The sequence below is a fragment of the Camelus bactrianus genome, chromosome 15 (genome assembly GCF_048773025.1).
Source record: "Camelus bactrianus isolate YW-2024 breed Bactrian camel chromosome 15, ASM4877302v1, whole genome shotgun sequence".
Taxonomy (NCBI): domain Eukaryota; kingdom Metazoa; phylum Chordata; class Mammalia; order Artiodactyla; family Camelidae; genus Camelus; species Camelus bactrianus.
Window position 1 is genome coordinate 36824840 of NC_133553.1, and position 6008 is coordinate 36830847.

General features: G+C 33.9%; 1 pseudogene; it reads left to right on the forward strand.

Moving 5' to 3' along the window:
• The first annotated feature begins 853 nt into the window (after positions 1 to 853).
• Positions 854 to 5552, forward strand: LOC123612045 (large ribosomal subunit protein eL21-like; annotated as a pseudogene).
• Positions 5553 to 6008: the final 456 nt, after the last annotated feature.

A 6008-nucleotide genomic window follows, 5' to 3' on the forward strand; every position in this document is an offset into this window, starting at 1 on the left:
AATAGTGAGATTTGTGGTGTTTTAATTTGCCCTGTCCCATCGCCCTCTTACCAGCCTTAAAATCATGGAAGCCAAGAAAATCAGCAGCCTAGTAGTTACTGAGAGGCAGAACAGGTTTGAAAATTCTTAAAAAGTCCTATTCCCAGACAGTTGTCATTATTGGCTTATCAGTTCCCTGGAAATCTCTTTGGAAGAACTTTTTTTTTTTAAATTGAAATATAGTTGATTTATAGTGTTGTGTTAGTTTCTGGTGTACAGTGTGGTGATTCAGTATACACACACACACACAAATGTATATACTTTTTCATGTTCTTTTTCATTATAGGTTATTACAGGATATTGAATCTAGTTCTCTGTGGTATAGTAAGACCTTTTTTTCTTATTTATTTTATATATAGTAGTTGGTATCTGCTAATCCCTAACTCTGAATTTATCCTTTCCCACCTTCCCTTTTGGTAACTATAAGTTTGTTTTCTATGTATGTGAGTCTTTTCCTGTTTTGTAAATAAGTTAGTATATATCATTTTTTTTTTAGATTCCAAAAATAAGTGACATATGAATTTTTTTCTCTATCTGACTTACTTCATTTAGTATGATAATCTCTAGGTCCATCCATGTTGCTGCTATTTGCATTACTTCATTCTTTTTTATGACTGTGTAGTAGTCTTCTACACCCCATCCCCACATATGTACCATATCTTCTTTATCCATTCATCTGTAGATGGATATTTAGGTTGCTTTCATGTCTTTGCTATTGTAAATAGTGCTGCTATGAACATTGGAGTGCATTTGTCTTTTTGAGTTAGAGTTTTCTCTGGATATATGCCCAGGAGTGGGACTGCTGGATCATATGGTAACTCTGTTTTTATTTTTTAAAGGAATCTCCTTAATGTTTTCTATAGTGGCTTGCAGAACTTGTCTTTATTTGACCTGACTGGCTCAATGCTAACAGCCTTTTTGCCTTGAAGCATTTGTCAAAAATAATCAGTGGCAGTTATTTAGAATTACAGCTGTCTGATGTAGTGATAATATATTTGGCCCACACAGGAAGCTGGCCAAAAACTTAAAAGGAAAAAGTAGGTAATGAGATGTTCATAGGGGTTTTTGAAAAGCTCTGACATATTCCTGGGAATCTAGAAGGCCACACAAATGCAAAGCTGTATGCATGTGTAGGAATAATCTGAGAAAGCTCTTGTATTTCACTTGTGGCTGACCTGAAATTCTGCTCAAGGAGGACGTGAAGACTAAGGTAGTGTAGTAAATTACCTGCATGATGTTGAAGGAATAACTCACATAGAACCCCTTGGCAAATGCTTGGAGACTTATTGGTTCAATACATTTAAGTAAATCTCCATCCAGTTGTTAGTTGATTTAAAGCTAACTGAGCAAAGACATCAGCGTCCACACATGACAAAGAATATAGATTTTATAGAATTAGTCCAGGAAACTGATTAAACAAACAGCAACAACAAAAAAATCCTTGGAGACAAGATCTGATTTCCAGAGTTTCCATATTATATTATTTAAAATACTTAGTTTTTGCCATAATATATTATTTGAAGATGTGCAAAAAAAAAAAAAAAAAAAAAGTATGGCCCATGCACAGGGGTGAAAAAAAGAAGTCAATATGTAACTGATCCTGAGGACGCTCCCACATTACTAGAACACCATAAATTACTAGACAGAATTTAAATAAGTTACAAACATGTTCAAAGCACTAAAGGAAACCATGTCTACAGAATTAAAAGTATAGGAGCAATGTCTCATCAAATAGAGAATAGCAATAAAAATAAATTAGAAAAAAGGATCAAATAGAATATCTGGAGTTGAAAACTACAATAACTGAAATGAAAAAATTTACTTGAGCTCAAAAGCCAATTTGAACTAGCAGAAGAAAGAATCAGAGAATTTGGAGATAGGTCAAGTGAGATTTTATAGTCTTGACAAACAGAAAGAAAAAAAAGAATAAGTAGATACTCAGTGATATGGGGAGACCATGATGTATATTATCAAATGCGTAATAGGAGTACCAGGAGAGGAGAGAGAAAAAAGGGCTGAAAGAATATTTGAGGAAATAATGTCCAAAACTTCAAAATAAGATGAAAATAATTAACCTACATATGTGAGAAGCTTAGCAAGGTCCAAGTGGAGTAAATTCAAAGAGATCCACATTAGATACATCCTGTTGAAACTGATAGAACTGTTGAAAGCCAAAGACTACTGAAAGCAGTGAGAGAAGCAACTAATCACATATAAGGGGTGTTTAATATGAATAATAGCTGGTTTCTTAGAAGAAACCAGGGAGGCCAGGAGGCAATGGTATAACATATTCAAAGTGGTGAAAGAAATACTGAGAGAATTTGTTGCTAGTAGGCCTATCGTACAAAAAATACTAAGGGGAATCCTTTATGTGAAATGAAAGGACCCTGGAAAGTAACTTGAATCCACATGAAGAAATAAAGACCACTGGTAAGGGAAATAAAGATTAGAGTAGAAACAGACGGGTAGAGAATAGAAACATACTAGAGAAATCAATGAAACTGAATTTTTTTTAAAAAACCAAAAAAAAAAAAACCCTGACAAACCTCTAGCTAGATTGACCAAGAAAAAAAAAATCAAACTCAAATTACTAAAACCAGAAGTGAAAGAGATGTCGCTACTGACCTTAAGGAAATGAAAGGATTATAAGGAAATACACAAATGACTATATCCCAACAAATTAGGTAACTTAGATGAAAGGGACAGATTCCTAAAAACACACAAATTACTGAACTGACTCAAGAAGAAATAGAAAATTGGAGAAGACCTGTAACAAGTAAAGAGATTAGCTATATAATTTAAAAATTTTCCACAAAGATAAGTTCAGGCCCAGGTGGCTTCACTGGTGAATTCTAACAAATGTTTAAAAAAGTGAATACCACTCTTTCACAAATTCTTCCAAAATGTAGAAGAGGTAACGGTTTCTGTGGCAGGCTAAAAATAACCCCCCAAAAGATATTCATGTTCTAATATAAATATTACCTTTTGGGCAAAGTCAAAGAATGCTGGCAAGCCACAAGAAGCTGGAAGAGGTAGGGAGTGGATTCTCCTTTAGAGTCTCTGGAGTGAGCATAGCCTGCCAACATCTTGATTTGAGCTCAGTAAAACTGATTTTCGACTTTTGGCATCCAAAAGTATAGGAGAATAAATTTTTGTTGTTTTAAGCCACTTTCTTGTGGTAATGTTTTAGAGCAGCTGTAGGAAACCAGTACACTTCCCACCTCATTCTATTAGTCTAGTATTACCTTGATGCCAAAACTAGTCAAAGATGTGGAAAGAAAGAAAACTTAAGACTGATATCCCATATAGATACAGATATCAAAATTCTCAACAAAATACTAGCAAATTGAATCCAGCAATATTAAAAAAAAAAAACAAAAAACAAAAACCAAAAAAACAGTTACACAACATGACCAAGAAGGTTTATCTCAGGAATGCAAGGTTGGTTTAGTATCTGAAATCAATGAATTACAATCTATTAATAGAATAAAGAACAAAAATCACTAAGCATCTCAGTAGATGGAGAAAAGCAATATGACAAAATCTTGTACTCTTTAATGATTAAAAGAAAAATTCAGAAAACTAAGATTAAAGGGGAACTTCCTCAACAGGATAAAGGGTAACTCTAAAGAACCCACAGTTATCATATTTAATGGTAAAATGTTGAATACTTTCCTCGTATGGTGTTAAGACAAGAATGCCTGCTCTTGTCACTTCAATTCAACATTGGACTGGATGTTCTAGGCAGGGTAATGAGGCAAGACAAAGAAATAAAAGACAACCAGCCTTTTGGCTGGAACTGCCATCATCCAGTTAATTTGCCAAAATGACGATGACTAACACAGAGAGAAAGAGGAGAGGCACCCATTGTATGTTCTCTAGGCTTTTTACAAAATATGGTGTTACTCCTTTGGCCACATACATGTGAATCTACAATAAAGGTGATATTGTAGACATCACAATGGGCACTATTCGAAAAGGGATGCCCCACAAATGTTATTGTGGCAAAACTGGAAGAATCTACAGTGTTTTCCATCATGCTGTTGGCACTGTAAAAGAACAAGTTAAGGGCAAGATTCTTGCCAAGATAATTAGTGTACATATTGAGCATATTAAGTATTCTAAGAGCTGAAGTAGCTTCTTAGAACATGTGAAGGAGAATGATCAGGAAAAGAAGGAATCCAAAGAGAAACGTAATTGGGTTCAACTGAAGCAACAGCTGGCTCCATGCAGAGAAGCACACTTTGAGAAACAACAGAATGGAGCCAGAGCTGCTGGAACCCATTCCCTATAAATTCATGGCATGGTAAGTCTAAAAAAGTAAAAGATCTCTGGATTGTAAAAGTTTTTCTCTTCAGTAGAAGTATGAGTGTCCCCTCCTCCAAAGAAATATTTAAAGCAAACTTTGTGTCCTAAAAATGAATGAATAAATGTCATCCAGATTGGAAATGAAGAAGTAAAGCTATCTCTATTTGCAGGTTACATGGTTTGTATATAGAAAATCCTAAGGATTCTACTAAAAAACTGTCATAGCTAATAAAATTAGCAAGGTTGCAAGATACAATGTCAGTATACAAAAATCAGTTGTATTTCTACATGTTAGCAATGAGTAATATCAAAATGAAATTAAGAAAACTAATTAACAACAGCATAAAAAAAAGTACTTGGGAATAAATTTAACAAAGAAGTGCAAGACTTGTGCACTGATAACTATAAAAAGATTGAAGAGAACTTAAAGAGACTAAATATTGGAAAGACATCCTGTATTCATAGATTGGAAGGCTTAGTATTGTTAAGATGGCAGTACTTCCTAAATTGATCCTGTAGATCATTCAGTGCATTCCCTAACAAAATACTAGTTGGCTTTTTTGGAGAAATTGACAAGCTGATCCTAAAATTCATATGGAAATGTGAGGGACCCAGAATAACCAAAACAATCTTGAAAAAGAATTAAGTTGGGGAACTCACACTTCTTAATTTCAAAACTTACTACAAAGCTTAATGTCAAAACTTACTACAGTGCTATGTAATGAAGACAGTATGTTGCTGGCAGTAGGATAGACATACAGATTATTGCAATAGATTTGAGAATCTAGAAATAAACTCTTACTTTTATGGTCATGTATTGACAAGGGCACCAATAAAACTCAGTGATAGAATGAATATTCCTTTTTTCGGGGGGTGAGTGGGGGTAGGGAGGTAACTATGTTTATTTACTTACTTTTAATGGAGGTACTGGGAGTTGAACCCAGGATCTCATGTATGCTAAGAATGTACACTATCACTGAGCTTTACCCTCCCCATAGAAAGAATATTCTTTAATAAATGATACTGGGACAACTGGATATCCATATGGCAAAAGAATAACATTGGACTCCTACACTACACTATATACTAAATTTAACTCCAAATGGATCAAAGTCCTAAATGTAAGAGCTAAAAGTATAAAAGTCTTAGAAGAAATCATTTGAGTAAATCTTTGTCTTTGAATTAAGTGATGGTTTCCTATGTATGACACCAAAAGCACAAGTGACAAAAGAAAAAAAGTAGATTTAACTTCAACATAAACACTTTTGTGCTTCAGAGAACACCATCAAGAAATTAAAAAGATAACCCAAAGAATGGGTGAAAATATTTGCAAAGAATATATTCAATAGAGGGACTAGAATCCAGAGTATAAAATTATCTCCTACAATCTAAAATAAAATGACAAATAATCCAAATAAAAAATTAGTGATTTGAATAGATATTTTTGCAGAGAGTATATACAAATATCCAATAAGATCATGAGAAGGTGCTTATCGTCATTAGGGAAATGCAAAATCTCAATGAGATACCACTTGTCACTAGGATGTCTATAATAGTAATAATTTAGAAAGGAAAATAATAAGCATTGGCAAAGATGCGGAGAAATTAAAGCCCTCATATGTCGTTAGCTGTATCATTTTATAATCACGCTACTTTGGAAA